The sequence below is a fragment of the Stigmatopora argus genome, chromosome 16, assembly GCF_051989625.1.
Source record: "Stigmatopora argus isolate UIUO_Sarg chromosome 16, RoL_Sarg_1.0, whole genome shotgun sequence".
NCBI classification, from domain to species: domain Eukaryota; kingdom Metazoa; phylum Chordata; class Actinopteri; order Syngnathiformes; family Syngnathidae; genus Stigmatopora; species Stigmatopora argus.
In genome coordinates this window covers 13,033,391-13,046,304 of record NC_135402.1, presented here as the reverse complement: position 1 = coordinate 13,046,304, position 12,914 = coordinate 13,033,391, and the positions used below count along the sequence as shown (strand labels likewise).

At 40.0% G+C, this 12,914-nt stretch overlaps 1 long non-coding RNA gene across 2 annotated transcripts; it reads left to right on the top strand.

The window, feature by feature from the left end:
- The first annotated feature begins 6,378 nt into the window (after positions 1-6,378).
- LOC144091083 (uncharacterized) lies at positions 6,379-11,859 on the top strand. Of its 2 annotated transcripts, XR_013305610.1 has the most exons (5): positions 6,379-6,772; positions 8,278-8,408; positions 8,736-10,217; positions 10,385-10,455; positions 11,230-11,859. It is a non-coding gene; the product is annotated as an uncharacterized LOC144091083 (long non-coding RNA). The 2 variants fall into 2 exon arrangements; XR_013305609.1 differs by lacking the exon at positions 6,379-6,772 and having other exon boundaries at positions 8,170-8,408.
- The last annotated feature ends 1,055 nt before the right edge of the window (positions 11,860-12,914 follow it).

Here is a 12,914-nt window from a genome sequence, read left to right as displayed (position 1 = left end):
CTCTCTCTCTCTCTCTCTCTCTCTCTCTCTCTCTCTCTCTCTCTCTCTCTCTCTCTCCCCCTCTCTCTCTCCCCCCTCTCTCTCTCGCCCTCTCTCTCTCTCTCTCTCTCTCTCTCTCTCTCTCTCTCTCTCTCTCTCTCTCTCTCTCTCTCTCTCTCTCTCTCTCTCTCTCTCTTCTCTCTATTTCTAGCACTTCTCGCTCTCTTTCACTTCCTTGTCCCATTTTAACCCCCTTCTCTTTCTTTCTTGCTCTCCCTAGTTTTTATTTGCGTGTGGCTGCCCACCACCACAAAAACACGCGGCTCCACACGCGCACGATCCAACACACAGTTCAGATGCCTGCGGACGCTGCACCCAACTCACGTTCAATGAAATAAATATCATATTAGACATTGTAACATGCACGTCTTACGTCGTCGCTTTAATTCAGCGGGTATATCAAGAGATTCATGGGGATTTTAGTAGCAGAGGGTGTAAGACATATTGACTATGATTACGTGCAGGTAGGAAAAGTTGCTGCCGTTGTTCAAAAGTAATCGGAGGATATATCAAAGTGAATTGCTCCCTAAAAAATAAATACATTCAGCACACGTGTACAAACTCAACAAAAAAGTAGATGATATTCATAAATTTTTCAAATCAACTGGAAGACAATGTAAAAGCAAAATAAATTGCATTAGATTATTTATAAAAACTATTTACTTTATAATCATGCGGAAAATAAAGTATTGGATCAATAGCAAAATTCTGAATCAGTACATTAATTTTAATGAACAATTATCACAACTCTACTAATGAAATATGTAGATTTTTTTCCAGTGGACTGAATTTGTTGTCCATGCAGGTGCTGCAACCCAATTTTTATTAAGACCTGGACCAGGTTTCATATTATAGAGTGACTTCAACGTAGTCCATTGCTTCGCTTTTAACATTTCCCAGGTGTATTTAGCTGGGATTTGCCTCATTATCCTGTTACAAGAACCACGGCCAGGCTGTGACTTACATCATCCTACACCGGGCAACCTGTGCCAGATGTAGCAAAACAATTCTAGAGCATAAGTGATTGTCATTCATGCATGAACGGACTGTGTATTGTACCTGTGTGTCACAATTGTGAGTTTAACAGAGGGTCAGGGACACTTATAACCATGTGTGTAAATCATAAAAAGGTGAGGTTGGTGTCAACCAACCCAAAAACCTATGAGAGAATGTCCCATGCGGTAAAGAACCACAGTCAGCTGACTTCTGCTTTTCCATGACCCTAAATTGGTCACCTGACTAAACGAACGGGACTCGAAAACAACACACACAAAAAACATTATTATAAAGCTATTTCACTGTTTTACTTGCTCCAAAGCAAGCCTCCTGTTCCCGCTACTCAATTACTCCATCCACTAAAAATACTCAGTCAAATTACAGATGGGAGCACACAGACCTAAATATATAGCCATGTAACCCAGATTGAAGAATGTCATCATCCTCATCAAATATCTTGGATGTGAGGATCAACTGATTTTTTTTCATAATTATTATAAAAGCTCTCCCAATGGCCATCTTTTGAAAAGTGAACATTGTAGTGGCACCTTAAAATAAATCCATGGCACTGACTGGCCTTATTTATTCAAGTCCAGAACACTTAATTGTAGAAGCTAAGGCGTATACATGTCTCCACACAGAAGAACCTATGAAAAAGTCAGGTGTGCGTACAGTTTTCATTGAATCAAATATGATTTGAAATGTATTTTTCACTTGACCCAGGCTGGGTAAAGTCATAACTCCTTGCGGTATGTTGTAAACATTAATGCTGACTAAATACTGATTATCAGGTGGAAGTGGGGCTGCAATAAGGACTGCTCTGAACTGTGCGCGTGCAGGGAACGTGGCCGGCGCGCGATCAGACATCGCCCCATCTGTTCTTTTTCAAACCAATTTACATCGTCACAGCGCGTGCTTTTGTCTCGGGTGAAAACGCAAGGAGACGAGGTCACATCGCATGCGTGCGTGCCTGCCTGATGTGCGGACCTCATGTAATTGACAGGACTTATGCCGAAATGTTGACTTTTTGTTTTTATAGAAATAGTTCAAATAGTTAAAATCTAGTTTTTGTAAAAAAAATATCCGCATCGATTGTAGCATGTAAATAATGCAGGGTAAAAAAACCCCACACAAATAAAAAGTTTTGCTACTAAGCAAGATAGAAAATGTTCACGATAACCAGTGCTTGACTAAACAACACGAAGCGGCGAAAGAGACTCATTTTAACATTGGACCCTTTGGTATACATTTCACTGTTTTCATAATGCAGTCCCACTGAGAAAATAATCATGCATTATGAGAGAGAAAAAATGAACCACTTGGGTGTCTTCGGAGGGTCAAGTCAGCGAAGCACGCACTCGCCAAAGAGAGATGGAAACATAATAAATGAAGAGATACAACAACAGTAAGTGATTTTGAGATTGAGACATTTAACATCAAGGCTGTCAATAGATGCAACACGCCCCAGATGAGTGATTTCCATATTAGAATGTAGCTCTTACTCCTTTTTCTCAATTTGTCATAGCCTAAATAAAATCAAGAAAATGAGTTTATTTTTGATAGACGTTAATTTTCTATTCAAAGTGATGCTAAAATAAGGTGCGTTTTGAAAAGTATATATTATTAGTGCCTCAAATAAAGTGCTTCATTAATTTACTGCGATTAAAAAGCAGATGCAGTCTACAATATGGTCGTTCGACATTTAATCCGTAATGCTCTGCCGTATTTTATTGAATGCAACTCTCGGGTTCAGTGCAGATTTAGTGCACCATTAAAATTAATACACATTTAATTCAAATTGAAAGAAAAAATATAATGGCAATGATTATTTTTGTTGCTGAATTTTATTACAGAAATTGAAGCTTTGCAAAGGATTCCAGGCAACGTGCATGTAGGTCATGCATGATCCTCACGACCTGATGACAAAATACGATGTAAGTAGTTTCATTTAACCCAAAAAACAAACATACAAACAGGCAGAAAGACAAACGGAAATGAGATCATTGAATATTTTAGTGTAGAAGCGAACCGCAGCTCTTTAACCTGCTTTGCTATTATTCAGCGTTGACAGAGAGCGATACAGCCTGCATGGTGAAGAAGAGGTGCATGTGCATGCTCTGCCTCGGGCACTTGTACCAATTAGCACAACAGACACTCCTTGGAAGATTACCATGCATTTCATTGACAAGCAGAAGTAATTATTAAAATCCAAATTGTTGGAAATATTAACAAGTATTATTATTGCTGGCTATTACTCCCACACCACAAAAAAACATTCAGAGTATGTTGGTTGAACACTCAAATTGCCCCCAGGTATGAGTGTGAGCTTGAATGATTGTCCACCTCCTTTGCCCTGCGATTGGCTGGCCACCGATTCAAGGTGTCCCCCGCCTGGTGCCCATAGTTAGCTCGGTTAGGCTCCAGCACCCCCCGCGACCCTTGTGAGGATAAGCGGTTCAGAAATTGAATGAGAGAATGAATATTGCTATAAATATAATTATGCATGTGCTCTCAATAAGGATATATTTTTTAGCAAGGACAATGACAATGTATATATATATATATATATATATATATATATATATATATATATATATATATATATACATATATACATATATATATATACATATATATATATATATATATATATATATATATATATATACATATATATATATATATATATATACACACACAGTCAAATCTCATTACTATGCCACCCGTCGGCACCAAGCAACAGTGCCATAGTAGCGAGAAGGCATAGTAACGAGTGTTTTTAAAAACGGTTTTATTGTAAAAAAATAAAAGGAAAAAAAGGCTTTATTTTCTCAATGTTATCCATCAGCTCAGTCCAAAGCTCTCGAAAATGGTCACTGACGCATTTTGTTTCGGCGGGTCTTGAGCAACTCATTGTCCAACTGAAGTCCGCAATGTGCATCAGCTCGACCAGTTTTATCGCGTTCACCTTGATGAGATCACCGCTGACAGGCAGACTCTGTCCTCTTGCTTACTTCAGCCACATGAGCCCCGCCTCATCAAGCTTTTGGTCTTGGAGCCTACATCAGCTTCATGCGCTTTGATGGAACTCCAGCTTGGATTGATTTGATTGGTTCTCTTAACTTCGACTCTTGTTTATCTCACTGGCTAGCTTGGACAGATTCTACTCCTTCTTCGAAGCATCGATTATCTCCTTCTTCTCCTGATAAAGTCGGTTCTCCTGATAAAGTCGATTCTGCTGCGTTTCTGAGCTGACATTGTGGACTAAATTTGAAAAATAAATGAATTCGAAAGTACAACACACACAAAATAGTGATGTAGTAGTGAGATTAGGGGGTGGCATAGTAAATTTATTTTGTATTGAATGTTGTCGGGACCGAGCAAAAGTGGCATAATAGCGAGAGTGGCATAGTAACGAGGTGGCATGGTAACGAGATTTAACTGTATCCTCATTAGGGTCGCGGGGGGTGCTGGAGCCTATCCCTGCTGATTCCGGGCCAGAGGCGGGGGACACCCTGAATTGGTGGCCAGTCGATCAGGCACAAGGAGACGGACAACCATGCACACTCACACCCATACCTAGGGGCAATTTAGAGTGTCCAATCAGTCTACCAAGCATGTTTTTGGAATGAGGGGGTAAACCAGAGTACCCGGAGGAAACTCACGCAGGCCCGGGGAGAACAGGAAAACTCCACACAGGTGGACGTGACCTGGATTTGAACCCAGGACCCCAGAGCTGTGAGACCAATGCTATTTTTATACAGTTGTGGTCAAAAGTTTACATACACTTGTGGAGAACATAATGTCATGGCTCTCTTGAGTTTCCAGTTATTTCTACAACTCTGATTTTTCTCTGATAGAGTAATTGGAACAGATACTTCTTCGTCACAAAAAACATTCATGAAGTTTGGTTCTTTTATGACTTTATTATGGGTTAACAGAAAGAGTGATTAAATCTGCTGGGTCAAAAATATACATACAGCAGTGCTAATATTTGGTAACATGTCCCTTGGCCATTTTCACTTCAATTAGGCGCTTTTGGTAGCCATCCACAAGCTTCTGGCAAGCTTCTGGTTGAATCTTTGACCACTCCTCTTGACAGAATTGGTGCAGTTCAGTAAAATTTGATGGCTTTCTGACATGGACTTGTTTCTTCAGCATTGTCCAGAAGTTCTCAATGGGGTTTAAGTCAGGACTTTGGGAAGGCCATTCGAAAACCTTAATTCTAGCCTGATTTAGCCATTCCATTACCACTTTTGATGTGTGTTTGGGGTCATTGTCCAGTTGGAACACCCAACTGCGCCCAAGACCCAATCTTCGGGCTGATGACTTTAGGTTATTTTGAAGAATTTGAAGGTAATCCTCCTTCATTATCCCATTTACTCTCTGTAAAGCACCAGTTCCATTGGCAGCAAACCGCCCCACAGCATAATACTACTACCACCGTGCTTGACGGTAGGCATGGTGTACTTGGGGTCAAAGGCTTCACCTTTTCTCCTACAAACATATTGCTGGGCATTGTGGCCAAACAGCTCGATTTTTGTTTCATCTGACGACAGAACTTTCCTCCAAAAGGTCTTATCTTGGTCCATGTGATCAGCAGCAAACTTCAGTTGAGCCTTAAGGTGCCGCTTTTGGAGCAAGGGCTTCCTTCTTGCACGACAGCCTCTCAGGCCATGGAGATGCAAAACACGCTTGACTGTGGACACTGACACCTCGGTTGAATCTTCACCCTCCTGACCAATTTTCTCTCAGCAGCAGGTGATAGCCTGTATACACAGTTGTGGTCAAAAGTTTACATACACTTGTGAAGAACATAATGTCATGGCTCTCTTGAGTTTCCAGTTATTTCTACAACTCTGATTTTTCTCTGATAGAGTGATTGGAACAGACACTTCTTTGTCACAAAAAACCTTCATGAAGTTTGGTTCTTTTATGACTATATATATATATATATATATATATATCAGTGGCGGGCCGTCCGGGGCTTCAAGGCCTTCTCTGCTGGCCTAAGAAATATCTGAATAATATTATATTTTGTCCTCAATGCTTATTATTCCAAATGGTCTTTTACCTTCCTTTCATTGCTTTTCCCCCTGGTTGCACTGCTTCCAGATGTGTGTTTTCATATTGAAGCATTTAACCAATCACATTTCAGCCGTTATTTGTTGCCAGATCAGATCTGCCTCAAAGCCTTCACAATCAGTTCTGTGGGGTCTGCTGCATTAAACAAGACTGTTGCTTTTAACCAATCAGATTTCGAGTTGGCAACCCCGCAATGATTTTTTATAGGCGTTAGCATTTTGCTGGCTGGGATACGTCATTGCTTTCACCAACTATGATTGGCTAGTAGGCGGGCCAAAGCCCGGATGTGGAGGCTGCCAGAGATCGCAAACTCCACCCACAATGGCTGACAGATTTGGTTGCAGATTTGTTCACAAAGCTATTTTCCAGACGGACTTTTCCAGAAAAAAATGGACATCATTAAGAAAGGGCGGTCAACTCCGAAGCTAGCAAGCCTGTTACAGCCGGGAAAATGGTGTGTGCCACTTTCATTGCGCTAACTTAGCTGCACAAATAAATATATTGTTGTGTTTATTTAATGCCATTTTCAAGACGGACTATGCCGGAAATATGACAGGACAGGCTCGACTTTCATCATTAGCTTCGATGGCGATAGAAAATAAGGAATAAAGAAAGGAGGATGGATATTGTGTACAGTTAAAAAGAATTTTTGGTGAGTAAAATATAGCTATATTCCTAAATAATATTTCAATTGTGGGCCCGGTTCTGATATCTGAAAAGCTCCAGTGTTTGTATTTAAGCTCCAGTGTTTGTATTTAGTCACTAAATGCTGCTAGGATGGGGATTTTACCCCAGTTTAATTTTTGCCGTTTCGCCATTGACGTCCATCGCTGTCTTTTTCCGAGGAAATCACCCCCCTGGCCTGGTTGTAATGTCTCAAAAGCTCCAGTATTTGTATTCAATCAACAAATGCTGCTAGGAAGTGGATTTTACCTAATTTTAGTGCATTTTTTTGTCATTTCACGTATGGACGTATCGACGTTCATCACTGTCTTTTTACCGGGGAAATGATACTCCGGGCCCGGTTCTGATGTCTAAAAAGCTCCAGTATTTGTATTTAATCAATAAATGCTGTTTTCGGCTGGATTTTACCCCATTTTCGGGCAATGTTTGCCCGTACGCCATTGACGTTCATCGCTGTCTTTTCCCGGGAAAATCGCCCCCCTGGCCTGGTTTTAATATCTGAAAAGCTCCAGTATTTGTATTTAATCATGAAATGCTGCTAGGAAGTGGATTTTACCCAATTTTTGTACATTAATTTATTGATTATTTTTTGTGTCGCAGCTGTAGCTGCAGTAGAGGTTTTATAGCCATAAAATAGTTTTTGAGGGTTGGATTGATACGTTGAAGGCGCTACGAGAAAATGCACCAACCGCCACTGATATATATATATATATATATATATATATATATATATATATATATATATATATATATATATATATATATATATATATATATATATATATATATATATATATATATACATACATATATACAGGCTATACATATACATATATATATTCATTCAGATAACTATCACATCATGACGTAATCTTAAGTGGAGTGGGAGATGGAGCATTCAGAAATGGCAGGTAATGGTTACTTACTCAATAATCTAGAGTTCCTAATTAAAGACTTCCTAAGCTTTTAATGACCCATGGATACAAGCAAACTTGTGCAAGTTATTCTAAGTGGAATAAGTAATGAGATGTTAACAGTGAAAACTGAGTTGAAGCCAATTAGCTCCAATGCAGACAGACTGCAGGGCGCTACATAGATTATTTGAAAAGTATGTAGCAAGGTCAGGAAGGTCCTTTGTCTTGTCTGATAATGTGGGTGTATGTAACCTGACTAAAACCTTTTGGCTCTACGATATATTGTATAGCTAAGTATAGCTAAACTAGAGGTAAGATCTTAAGCTCAAACCTGAATTTCAGGTCGGGCCGGGCCTAAAAATTCAAGCATTACTTCGGGATCGGGTCATGTCTGGTTGGGCTTCTCTCTCGCTGACTTTTTTTCAAATAAATATGTTTATAAAAATGTATACAAAAACGATGTGTGGATACTAAACCAAGGAATACTTGTTATAAAATAAGTAATTTGGATAAAACAGAGAAGGCGCTGTAATGTAATTGCTATTTAACTACTAAGCAGGAGCTGCAGAGCCAGCTGCAGAGCACATCTTCCCCTCCGCAAGTCTGCATCTATTTTGACCTGGCATTCCCAATATGGTGGAGCAAGAAGTTAAGGATCAACTAAAGACAGGAGAACTGAACAGACAAAAAGTAAGAGTGAGCTGTGGAAAAGCTTCAAATTGATTGTTGAAAATGCTACAGAAACTTGTGTTGGCTTTGCTGAATGTAGTCTATGTGGCGCTTTGCTTTCATACAAGAGCAAAAAGACTGGTACCTCAACGCTGAGCAGGCATTTAAACAGTGTTATTTCGTTGTTAAATGATGTAATATTGTCGGCAAATGTAACCTCTGCAGACACAGAAATATAAAAGATGTAGATGTTTATACAGTCTTGTTTAACTTAGATTTTGTTACAAAAGACAGGCTTTAATTCTCTCTCATCTCATCTAATTTTCTGAACCGCTTTATCCTCTTTAGGGTCACGGGGGGTGTTGGAGCCTATCCCAGCTGACTCCGGGCCAGAGGCGGGGGACACCCTGAATCGGTGGCCAGCTGACCGCAGAGGCTTTAATTTGTTATCATAAATCACCCCTCCGCCCTCACCAATAAAACATGAAATTTCGGGTTTGTTTCGGACTCGGGCCTGCAAATCAAGTTAATTGGTCGGCCTCGGGCCGAGTCGGGCGTTAATACCCACGGTCCGGGTCGGGCTGGATTTTCTAGGCCCGATTTTACCTATAATCTAAACACCCAGTCCTGATGTTCATTTATTTTAGTACAGTGTATTGTGAAACTTCTGGTTTGAATTATATTAACTGCTGAAGGTTTGAATTATTTTAACTGCTGAAGGCATGCGGGCTTTTGCACATATTTCTTAGTGCAAAACACCTCTAAATATGTAAGATTATAGTTTGAGGGAAGGGCTAAGTGGAATATCTGGGGCACTCTGTTTAAGAATATCACCTTTTGTCCAAGAAAATCATTGCATTCTCCACAGGGTGTCACAGTGACATCCCTTCTACAGAGGGAAGATAAGTAACCGGATGATCTCACAGTATCACATTTCATTTTCTTTACTGGGGAATATTTGAAGATAATGTAACTTAATTAGGCCATTTTGGAGTAAACAGCATCATTTTATGTGGAACATAAAATCAAAAGAACTCACCAGCATTGGCACTTAGACCTGAATAAGATCAAAGTACCACAAATGTAGTCCCATAAGGCTTCTACTCTCTCTCTTCTGTGTGCATAAGCGTTTTTTTACGACAAGGATTTTATTGGTCATATTGTTATATTCATAGCTGAAATATCTTAAACGATGTGGTGACATTCAAAAAGAAGTATATCCTACTTTTGTGGTAACGTTATTACGATAAAAGCAAGATCTGGAACTCTATACAGTACAATGTAACTCTGAGGGTGAACCTCCAACATGTTGTTATTTCAGGTCATTTTTTTATAACCAAAAAATAAAATTTAAAAAAATATATATTCTGTTTCAGATAAGTTATTCATTTTCAGCACTGATGCTGCTGTTGTTGTTGTTGTTGTTGTTGTTAGGTCACCTCAGGCGCCTGACGATTACCCTCAGCAGTGCTATAGCTGCCACTGGAACGCGGATTAGTTCATCCAGGGGGTAGCCGGAGGTGTGGGGCAGTGCGAATATATCCGGCTGGATGAAAAACGTAGGGCGCCACGTTCCTGGGAGGCAGCTCTGGGTGGTTTTGTTGGATTCGCAGGCCGCGACGGGCGGCCTCTCGGGAGACACCTCGTGAAGGTTCCAACTGTTGTCTCCCGCACTGCTGCTGCTGGAGCCCATCCCTGCTGACTTTGGGCAAAAGGCAAACTACATCCTAGAGTGGTGACCAGTCAGGCATAGGGCACACAGAGACATACAACCATTCTCACCCATAATCCGAGTGTGAATCAATCCCATGCTGCCTGTACTGAACTCAGGTGACAGAACCTCTGCACCATGGGGTGGCTGTTTCAGATAATGAAAACCAAAAATTCACTGTGTGTATATTAGTTCTCATGGTGTAACACCTCAATTAGCAGATGAACTTGAAAAACCTGAAAATGATCCATGAGGAGTTTAACTGTTTTTCTGTATGGGTCAAAAGGTCACACAATCATGGACAAGACAGACAGATGACCAGAAGATCGTCATCGACACTCTTCACAGCAATAAAAGGTTACTGCTAAAAAAGAATATGGTTCTTCAGGGGTTCCATTTTCCAAGAAAGAGGCGGTTTATTATACATATGGGCGGGTTGCGTAGTCGCCTATAGCTACAGAGGTTGACCAAGAGCGCCTAGTTCATTCTTTCATCTTTTGCTTATCCTCTCCTCACAAGCGCTTATCTCATCTAACTGTGGACAGTAGGTGGGGCACACCCTGAATTGTTCACCAACCAATCACAGTGAATAGCAGTTTATGAAACCGTCTTATACTTTAATATTTGTTTTTGTTGTCAGATTTTAAAAATATAGTGCTATGTTTCGGATTTAAAAATGCAGGCTGAAATGACATTTAAATACATCTCAATACAGAAATTTATTTGATAAAGATGAGGATATTGGTCATGCAACCAATCAAACTTATGGTAATAATGGTACCAATGTATTTTTGAAGCTTTATTTGAAGAGTTGCATTTTCAAAATGCTAAAAGACATGACACTATGATGAACGTCCAATCTTCTGGACACATTATTTGATCATATGAGTTCTAAGATCTGGCCCTGTGGTTTAAATGCGAGTAAGTGTCCGCGCATTATTCAAGATACAACATGATGCGTTTCTGTGTCTCACCATGTGCTTGTTGTCTACCCGAGTAAACGAGAGCTATGTTAATGTGAATGTTAAGGGGTCTATTAGCATGGTAGACAGGAAACGGAACAACCAAAAGCTTTCTCTATTCTTTTATTATTAATGAGGCCTAGAGGTTAATTTACTGCTTAATCACCAGGTGGCAAGTGACGGAAGGGACAAATAAAAGCTGGGAGTGAGAAGACGGAAGACTTTCACAGCAATCAAATTGAGGAAATGTGTGTAAGAGTCATTACTCTATACTACAAAGGTAATTCCAATCATAGTGTGGATGTCACGTTTTGTTGGGGTTTTGGGTGGATGGGTGTGTTTTCCTTGTGTGTCCTGTCCTTGTGATTGTATGCATTTCAACTGCTGTGTCCCTTTTGGCTCTCATTCCCTTGTGTTACCCAGGTGTTTGTGATTGTCATCAACGCCTATCTGTGTATTTAAACCCTGTGTTTTTCTACGTCCTTGTGGGAGTATTGTTTCCTGGTGATTGATGTTTGTCTCTTCGTTGGTTTGCATCGCCCCTGTTATGTTTGTATTTTTGTTAATTTTGTCACAGTTTTTATTATTTGTATGGTTATTTTTTATTAAAATCCTAAATTGTGCACCAGCACTTCCCTCTCGTTTGCCTGCTTCCTGCTCCTCTCTTCCAACTTGCTGCGCAGCCAAGGCACCTTCATATCCTCTCTCACCTCCCATCCATGTATCTCCTAAATGGCCACAAAAGGGGCCGGCTAATGTAGTGAGTGGATTGCCTAGGTCCCTCTGGCCAACCGCTGCATGACCCTGTCAGGAGCATAAAGTTCCTGAAAAGGTAGCTGCTAGAGTCCAGGGCTTGGCAAACTATTCCACAATGGGCCACAGTGGGTGCGGGTTTTCATTCCAAACTATAAGAGAAAACTTTACCATCAATCTGGTTATTTAGAAGTCCAATCAGTGGATTGCAGTTAGGTGATTCTTGTTTCAGCACAAACCTCATTGGTTAAACTGTCTGTATTGGATCGGTTGGAACAACAACCTGCACCCACATCGGCCCTCGAGGACTGGATTGCCCACCCCTGTGCAAGACTCACGGGCATATATAAATAAAGCCCTCATCGTATTGAGAGTTCTCTGGTATAAAAAATTACTGTATCAGCATGAATTCAGATTCTTGGTACTGAGTGCACTCGTTATAATTTATTTATCCATTAGAGTTGTTCTCAGGGACGAGCATGAAATCAGTATCTTTTGTTCACAACATTACACTGTCATGAAAGTGTGACAGTCACTGCTGCTGGAGAAGCTTTAATTGTGTAATCCTTTAAGTAATCCCATCATACATACTAGATAGAACTAGCAGCTTCTATCAGATTAGATTTGAATCTGTTAATCTTCATTTATTGTTTGTTTTGCTTTATCAAAGAAACAAACACAGCTTCCAGGGCTAAATGATAGAAATTAAATGGGAAAACAAGAAAAACAAACCACATTTTTTCTTTACATTTCTCAAGAAGCCTTATAGTACTGTCATAAAGATGACATTAAGATGAAAAACACAATGCCACAGACTGTACCTTATAGTTTCTCATTTCCAGAGATTTTTAGTATTAGGAGAAAAAACCCAGAAAAAAACTAAATCTGAACTCCCACTAGACAATTTGTTCAAGGAAGCTCAAACATTTCAACACCAATTAATTAGCTGCACTTTCATGTTTCATTTATTTGATTTGTAATTATTTGATATTCAAGCAAAATGCTTCATGCAGTTTGCTTAAGGGCACCATGTTTGAAAAAGTGTCTGATTTTTAAACAAGGGCCATTGGGCAAAACAGTGAGCAAGAGAATTAAAAGCTA